At 39.5% G+C, this 9,324-nt stretch overlaps 1 long non-coding RNA gene across 1 annotated transcript; it reads left to right on the top strand.

Moving 5' to 3' along the window:
* The first annotated feature begins 2,906 nt into the window (after nt 1-2,906).
* LOC123502366 lies at nt 2,907-4,302 on the top strand. Its single transcript, XR_006673979.1, has 2 exons — nt 2,907-3,205; nt 4,132-4,302. It is a non-coding gene; the product is annotated as an uncharacterized LOC123502366 (long non-coding RNA).
* Nucleotides 4,303-9,324: the final 5,022 nt, after the last annotated feature.

Genomic DNA, 9,324 nt, shown 5'->3' with positions numbered 1-9,324 from the left:
TGATCCTGTAGGGAGGAGGTGGTAGTGGTGATGGTAGTGAAATGGTGTGGTTTTGTGAGCATCTGATGTGGTAATGTTGGTTGTTTGTGGTGGTTGTGGGTGTGGTTGGACAGTGGTGGTGGTGGTGGTAGTAATAGGAGGATTTAAAAGTAGGAGATATGGAGGAAACAAGACAAACATTACCTAACCAAATGCAAAAATTACCTAAAATATTGCATCACACAACAAAACACACACACACACACACACACACACACACACACACCACAAACAACCCTTAAATCACACCTGGAAAACGCCCACAATAAGTTTACCCTAGCCAACCCACACCAAAAAAACTAAACACTATACATAGGCAGCTATAGTTGACATTACAAAAACATACAAAAAACACAATTACACACCCACCACACTCACAGCACACCTGCTGACACCTCTCCCACACACACACTCTCACCTCCCTCTGGAACTTGGTGAGTGGAGTATTTGTGAGTTTTGCCGCAGAGAGGGCACAGGCAGCCCGTCACCACCAGCGGCTCTCCAGGGACCAGTTGTGACCTTGTGGCAAGCCATGGTGCACCTCTGGAATAGTGGTAGTTGTTGTAGTAGTGGTAGTAATAGTATAAGAATCTAGGGTATTACTGCAGAGTTTCACCACAATCAGCTACGTGTTTTTTACCCACCTCAAGAGATAGAGCTCCTGATTACGAGTAATTTGAACCCCATATATACTAGGTGCAACATTTTTGAATGGTGACACAGATTTTTTAAAATTTAAGCGTGTTTTGGTGATGAGCCGTGACAATAGCCTCCCGCATCAAACCCTGCCGCACACTGATGGTGTCAGGCGCTCGCGGCGGCTCGGCGGGCTCCTGACACACCATTGTCTGAGCATGCGCTTAATTGTTTACGCTGATTGATTCTGTTCTTTGAAACTGAAGCGGCGGCCAAGGGAAAAAAAAGCATAACTATTTCCACCAATCACGACGGCCCCTGAGGTTAGGTTTAATTAGGTTAGGTTAGGTTAGGTTGGGTTGGGTTGGGTTGGGTTGGGTTGGGTTGGGTTGGGTTAGGTTAGGTTAGGTTAGGGTTTTGGGTTAGGTTAATTTACCTTTAGTTAGGTTAGGTTAGGTTAAATTAGGTTGCGTTGGGTTGGGTTAGATTAGGTTGCGTTGGGTTGGGTTAGATTAGCTTGGGTTAGGTTAAGTTGGGTTGGGTTACCTTACCTTAGGTTTAGTTAGGTTACCTTCTTTTCTGGACCAAACTCATTTTTTGTGTTACATTTCGCCTTGTTTTTAATTCATTTACCACTTGTTTGTTGATGCAAATCATATGATGTTTCGGGGATGTAAAAAAAATGGCTTCATTTGCGCCAAAAACAAGTGCTATTTTAATTCAAAGCAAGCCAAAATCTAACACAAAAAAATGGTTTCGTGCAGAAAGGGCAAGGTGGTGAAGCTCTGTAGGTTTCGCCATTTTGCTCATGCCAACATTAGCCAACCTCAAGCTTTAAAGCCAACCTCAAGCTTTCATTCAAGAACACCTTTTTGCATTTCTGGTTGGAGGCATCGCTTCTTTATAGATGGGGTTAACAATGGAAGGTGTATGGGTGCATAAGGTATCTATGGAGGCAATATGGGGGCGCAACAAGGCGTAGGAGGGCAGGAATCAAACACCGCATATATGTGCATGTGCAGTACAAGGTGAAAAGGACAATTACAGAATACAACGAGACCTGGACAGGCTGATAGCATGGGCAGACAGGTGGCAGATGGAGTTTCATTCTAAAAAGTGTCAGCTTATGCATTTAGGTAAAGACAACACAAACTTTAACTGTGAGATGGAGGGATGTTGGCTAGAGGCAGTAGAAGAAGGAAAGGATTTAGGAGTAGTGATAGACAGGACTATGAAATTTTCAAACCAATGTTTAGAAGCAAGAAATAGGGCAAATAGGATCCTGGCTTTTATAAATACAAATGTTAGTTATAAAAGTAAGGAAGTGGTGCGTAGCTTATAGAATTCCTATGTTAAGCCCCATTTAGAGTATTGCATACAGGCCTGATCACCCCACTATAGGCAGGATATCAACATGTTAGAAGCAGTTCAGAGAAGAGCAACTAGGATGATGCCAGCATTAAAGCGCCTGGAGTATAGAGATAGATTAAAGGAATTAAACATGTTTTCATTTGAGAGGAGATGTATAAGAGGGGATATGATAGAGTTATTTAAAATGTTCTCAGATACAAACTACATAGATGTGAGATCTTTCTTTACCTTAGAGGAGGGAAGTAGGACTACAAATCATGGCAGGAAGATTAGAAAGCAAGGCTGCAGGTTAGATAGAAGAAAATATTTCTTTAGTCATAGGGTGGTACACTTCTGGAATGCATTGCCAGAGACGGTTGTAAATAGCACTACTTTGACAATGTTTAAAACAGATTAGATAAGCACTTAAATTTATTAGATTTATAATTATGTATAGCACTGCATGATAGTTTTTATAAGAAATTTACTATAGTTAAATAAGACATGATCCCCATGTATGGGGATCACAGATTGTAGAGGAATTCGCTGCAGGACTTAGCCCTGTTAATGGACCAAATATTTAGAATTAGTATATAATGTATTGTGTACTTGTAAGTGTATCTTTGAGTACTGATGACGAGGTCGCTGTGCGACTGATACAGGATGACCTAGATGGGCCCTGGTGGCCCTTTGTTATCCTATTATTTATGTATGTTATGAGGCAACAAAACCACAAACACTCAATTATTTTCACTTGGCAAAACTTTTTTCACCTTAATTGGCGCGTCTCACTCACTCTACAAACTTCACCTAATAACCATGTACACGCACACACCTGGGAATAACTCACCTGCTCCACAAAGCTTCAAAACTGTCAATCTCAACACAGAGCTAACAATGGCCGAGGTTTCTCACACGTCTTCTACGCAAAATGTCCACATCATCCTATACACTTCCTCTATCACTCAAACTTCTTATAAATGCAAATTCACATTCAAATAAAAGAAATCTAATACGAAATGGTAAAGGAAAAGGAAAATAACATGTGTATTATATTCCCAATACCGAAATGGAGGTGTTTGGGTCACTCATAGGATAACAAAGGGCCACCAGGGCCCATCTAGGTTATCCTGTATCAGTCGCACAGCGACCTCGTCATAGATACGGGTAACTGTAGGTAGTAAGTCTTATTTATTTACATAACATAACATATAACATAAATAATAGGATAACAAAGGGCCACCAGGGCCCATCTAGGTTATCCTGTATCAGTCACACAGCGACCTCGTCATCAGTACTCAAAGATACACTTACAAGTACACAATACATTATATACTAATTCTAAATATTTGGCCCATTAACAGGGCTAAGTCCTGCAGCGAAATCCTCTACAATTTGTGGTCCCCATACATGGGGACCATGTCTTATTTAACTATAGTAAATTTCTTATAAAAACTATCATGCAGTGCTATACATAATTATAAATCTAATAAATTTAAGTGCTTATCTAATCTGTTTTTAAACATTGTCAAACTAGTGCTATTTACAACCGTCTCTGGCAATGCATTCCAGAAGTCTACCACTCTATGACTAAAGAAATATTTTCTTCTATCTAACCTGCAGCCTTGCTTTCTAATCTTTCTGCCATGATTTCTAGTCCTATTTCCCTCCTCTAAGGTAAAGAAAGATCTCACATCTATGTAGTTTGTATCTGAGAACATTTGAAATAACTCTATCATATCCCCTCTTATACATCTCCTCTCAAATGAAAACATGTTTAATTCCTTTAATCTATCTCTATACTCCAGGCGCTTTAATGCTGGTATCATCCTAGTTGCTCTTCTCTGAACTGCTTCTAACATGTTGATATCCTGCCTATAGTGGGGTGACCAGGCCTGTATGCAATACTCTAAATGGGGCCTAACATAGGAATTATATAAGCTACGCACCGTAGACACTGGAGACGCAGGGAGAAGGGTGTAAGCGAGTGTAAGTGTTAACGAGAGAGGGGGGCGAGTGAGAGGCTGAAGTGTGTATTGTAGGACAGAGTGGCGCGGTACATGTGCAGATAATCTATTCATTTGTTAATTTGTTTGTCCATTACAGGAATGGGCGATCCAAGGCCAGGGGGGGGGAGAAGTTCCGGGCAGCCTGGCAGTCATTCTTCCCTCACTCACTGTGGGTGGTGTGGTGTGGTGCCATTACTCCATTGTAATAAACTGTCTTCACTGCCTCATTGTGGTGTTGTCACTAAGTAATAAATTGTGTAGAAATCTTTTTGTTATGGTAAATTTGCTTTCCTGGGAATATTTGTGCATGGGTGGTTTGTAAGTCGCCTCAAGCTGGCTGAGGTCACTGTCTCTCACACCAATATTGCCGCCATTAACCTCCCACTCACTCTAAACAATAACATGGCAGAAATTAAAACACACTAATTAATTTAAAGCTTTTATTTATTATCATGAGCAATACAAAAACAATTGGAGAAAGGATGAACTAATATGAACAAAATGACTCCTTATCATGAGGGATAAAATTGAATAGCATCGTAAATTAAGAAAAAAACTGGAAAATCCTCAATGAGATAAAAAAAAAAAATGGTCCAAAATACTGCACTACTGGCCAAAAAATAGGAAAAATTAGTAAAAAACTGGCCAAAAAAAAAAAAAATGGCCCCTAAAAACAGGAAAATAGTAAAAAGCTAGCCAAAAAACCCAAAAATGACCCCTAAAAACTGTACTAAGTCAAAAATACTCGAGAGAGTCTCCGGAGACAAGGCAGATGCATACTGGAGCTAAAATTAAATGCAAGAGTCTCCCTACACTTTTATTCAACAATTCTTCACATTAGTACATTGCCTGCAAAACTCTACAAATACTTAATAGTAAAAAAAAATGAATAAACAATGAATAAACAGTAAAAATATGAAAGATTACAGCAAAAACTCTACACAAATTTTCAAACATTAAAAAAAGTCAACAATTATCAACTTAATACAAAATAGACATTTACAACAATTTACAACATTTACTACAATTTACGAGAGAGAGAGAGAGAGAGAGAGAGAGAGAGAGAGAGAGAGAGAGAGAGAGAGAGAGAGAGAGAGAGAGAGAGACAATGAAATAATAATAATTTACATGAAAACAATACATTTTAAACACACACATGGCCCGGTAGCTCAGTGGTTAAAGCACTGGCTTCACAAGCCAGAGGACCGGGGTTCGATTCCCCGGCCGGGTGGAGATATTTGGGTGTGTCTCCTTTCACGTGTAGCCCCTGTTCACCTAGCAGTGAGTAGGTACGGGATATAAATCGAGGAGTTGTGACCTCGTTATCCCGGTGTGTGTTGTGTGCCTGATCCCAGGATCGGAAATAATGAGCTCTGAGCTCGTAACGTCTGGCTGTCTCGTCAGAGACTGCAGCAGATCAAACACACAGTGAAAACACGATAACCCCTTCAGTGAAGACTGTGCCCATTAATCTTGTCACCTCCATACACCCTTCTTAACCCCTTCAGTACTGGGACACATTTTACCTTGAGATTTGTGCACCATTAGACCATTTTATTGACATTATCGAAGGTCTATGAAGGTCACAAGATTAATGGCCACAGTCTTCACAATTTTCACCCCAACATGACTTTGTGAAGCTGTACAAAATCACCAAATAGTCACCACAAGGAATAGGGAAATGTGTCATGGTACTGAAGGTACTGAAACAATCTACATAGTAAGATACACTCTTGATACACCCCTGACACAATGACACACTGACACACTCTCACCTCACTCACAAACTCCTAAAAACTCTACATTACCTTTAAGAAATAAGAAAAAAGTGATTATCTCACACACACACACACACACACACACACACAGGAGGGAGCATCGTCAAGACTGGACTTGGTCTTTAGTACAGAGCCAATGGTCATTGAGGAGATGAGGGTGGAGTGCCCTTTAGCAAAGAGTGATCATGCAGTTTTGGAGTTCAAGGTGATAGATGAAGAGAAATCTAGAAGAAATGAAGAATATAAAGTGGGAAGATGGAATTATGCCAAGACAGATTTTGGAAACCTAAAGAAATTCTTTCAAGAGACAAATTGGATGAAATTCAAGAGTGCTAAGGAGCAAATGAAAAGTGGAAGGAATTTATAAAAATATACAAAGAAGGTGAGAAAAATTTGTACCAATAAGACAACATAGAGAAGTTGGAAAGCAGGACTGGTTTAACGATAGATGTGAAAAGGCTAGAACAAGAAAAGAGGATGCATGGAAGAGGTGGAGAAGGAAAAGACGGATTAAGCAGTGGGAAAGTTACAAAAGAGCAAGAAATGAATATGTGTTGATTAGAAGAGAAGAAAGAAAGAAACAAGAAAAGGATATAATTGATAAATGTAAAGACCAACCAAGGCTTTTTACAGACATGTGAACAACAACATCAAAAATAGAGAAAGTATTGAAAGTTTAGAAGTAAATGGAGTATGCAGTGAAGATCCCAGGAAATGGCAGAGGCTATGAATGGATGCTTTCGGAAGGTATTCACAAAGGAGACTGCTTTTGACAAACCACTGGTAATGGAACAGAAAGGGATTATGAAGGAGTTTCAAGTAACTGTGGAGGAGATCAAGAATATGATGGGGAGTTTAGAAGTGAGAAAAGCTGTGGGACCTGATGGGGTATCAGGATGGATTTTAAGAGAATGCAGGAGCAACTGGCAGAAAAAGTTTGTGAAGTAATTGATGCCTCATTAAGGGAAGGTGTAGTGCCCCAAGACTGGAAAAGAGCTAACATTGTCCCAATCTATAAATCAGGTAACAAGAGAGACCCATTGAACTATAGACCAGTGTCACTTACAAGTGTGGTAGCTAAGATGTGTGAGAGGGTGGTGAAGAATAGATGGACAGACTTCTTGGAGAAAAATGACATACTTTGTGAGTGTCAATTTGGTTTTAGAAAAGGGCGTTCATGCACGACAAACCTGATATGTTACTATTCAAGGGTGATAGATGTAATACAGGAAAGAGATGGTTGGGCTGATGGAATATATCTGGATTTAAAAAAGGCCTTTGATAAGGTACCACACCGGAGACTGATCTGGAAACTTGAAATGGTAGGAGTGCATGGCAGTTTACTAAAATGGATGGAAGACTTTTTGGTAGGAAGAGAAATGAGAACAATAATTAAGGACAGACCATCAGAATGGGGCTTGGTGGAGAGTGGAGTTCCACAGGGATCAGTGTAGGCACCAGTAATGTTCGCGGTCTACATAAATGACATGGTGGATGGGGTGTCCAGTTATGTGAGCCTATTTGCAGACGATGCAAAATTGTTAAGAAAAGTGAGATGTGACAAAGATTGCGAACTACTCCAGGAAGACTTGGACAGAATATGGAAATGGAGCTGTACATGGCAAATGGAGTTCAACACGACAAAATGCAAGAAATTAGAGTTTGGCAAGAGTGAAAGAAGAATCAGGAGTATGTACAAGATAGGAAATGAAGACATAAAACCAGTCATGAAGAAAAAGACCTTGGGGTGACAATTACCAATGACCTATCGCCAGAGAGACATATAAACAAAATAATTGGAGAAGTATTGAACTTATTGAGGAACATAAGAGTGGCGTTCGTATATTTAGATGAAGAAATGATGAAGAAAATAATTACTGCAATGATAAGACCGAGGCTTGAATATGCAACAATACAGTGGGCTCCGAACTTAAAGAAACACATAAGGAAACTAGAGAAAGTACAGAGGGCTGCAACAAAATGGTGCCTGACTTATGAGATTTGACTTATGAAGACAGACTGAAAAGAATGCAACTTCCGACCCTGGAAAACAGAAGAGAAAGGGAGACCTGATAGCAATATACAGAGTGATGATTGGCATGGAAAAATGGATAGGGAAGATCTGTGTATGTGGAATGAAAGAATGTCGAGAGGGCATGGGAAAAAACTAAAATGGCCACTTATAGGAGAGATGTGAAAAATATAGCTTCCTCATAGAAGGGTGGAAGCATGGAATAGTTTAGACGTGGAAGTGGTCAACGCAAGGAATATTCATGATTTTAAGAAAAGCTGGACATTAATAGATATGGAGACGGGACAACACGAGCATAGCTCTTTTCCCGTATGTTACAATTAGGTAAATAAATACAATTAGGTAAATACACACACACACACACACACACACACTCAGCTTTCATGACAAAAATAAGCTATTTCTGCAAAGCTTCCTTACAACACCATTAACCCCTTCAGTAGGGTGACACATTGCTATATATCCCTTGTGGTGACTATTTCGTGATTTTTACTGCTTCACAAACTCATGTGGGGGATTAAAAGAGTGAAGACTGTGGCCATTAATCTTGTGACCTCCATACACCCTTCCTAATGTCAATATAATGGTCTTATTGTAGCAAAACTGTCTTAAAATACCATGAAAACACACCAAACTGTCTTAAAATGGTATCAAAACACACCAAACTATCTTAAACTGCCTTTAAAACATGCCAAACTGTCTTAAAACGGTCTCAAAGCACACAAAACTGCCTTAAACTGCCCTCAAAACATGCCAAACTGTCTTAAACTGCCCTCAAAACATGCCAAACTGTCTTATAATGCCCTAAAAACATGTCAAGCTGTCTTAAACTGCCCTAAAAACATGCCAAGCTGTCTTAAACTACCCTCAAAACATGCCAAACTGTCTTATAATGCCCTCAAAACACATCAAATCGTCTTAAAAATTCCCTAAAAACCATGTCTCCATATTCCTTTTTGTTACTATTTGGTGATTTTCTAAAACTTCACAAACTCATGTGGGGGATTGAAATATTGAACACTGTGGCCATTATTCTTGTGACCTCCATAGACCCTTGTTAATGTCATTGAAATGATCTAATGGTACACAAATCTCAGGTAAAAAATGTGTCCCAGTACTAAAGGGGTTAATATAGTGAAGACTGTGGCCATTATTCTTGTGACCTCCATAGACCCTTGTTAATGTCATTGAAATGGTCTAATGGTACACAAATCTCAGGTAAAACATGTGTCCCAGTACTAAAGGGTTAATATCGTGAAGACTGTGGCCATTAATCTTTTGACCTCCATAGACCCTTGCTGATGTCAATAAAATGGTTTAATGGTACACAAATTTCAAGGTAAAAATGTGTCCCGGTACTGAAGGGGTTAAGGACCATTGATAGAAGCAATCTACATAGTAAGATACACTCTTTATACACCCTGACCTTCATTACTGGGAAACATTTCTACCTTGAGATTTGTGTACCATTAGACCATTT

Source organism: Portunus trituberculatus, chromosome 11, assembly GCF_017591435.1.
Source record: "Portunus trituberculatus isolate SZX2019 chromosome 11, ASM1759143v1, whole genome shotgun sequence".
Classification (NCBI taxonomy): domain Eukaryota; kingdom Metazoa; phylum Arthropoda; class Malacostraca; order Decapoda; family Portunidae; genus Portunus; species Portunus trituberculatus.
This window is presented reverse-complemented; position numbering and strand designations above follow the sequence as displayed.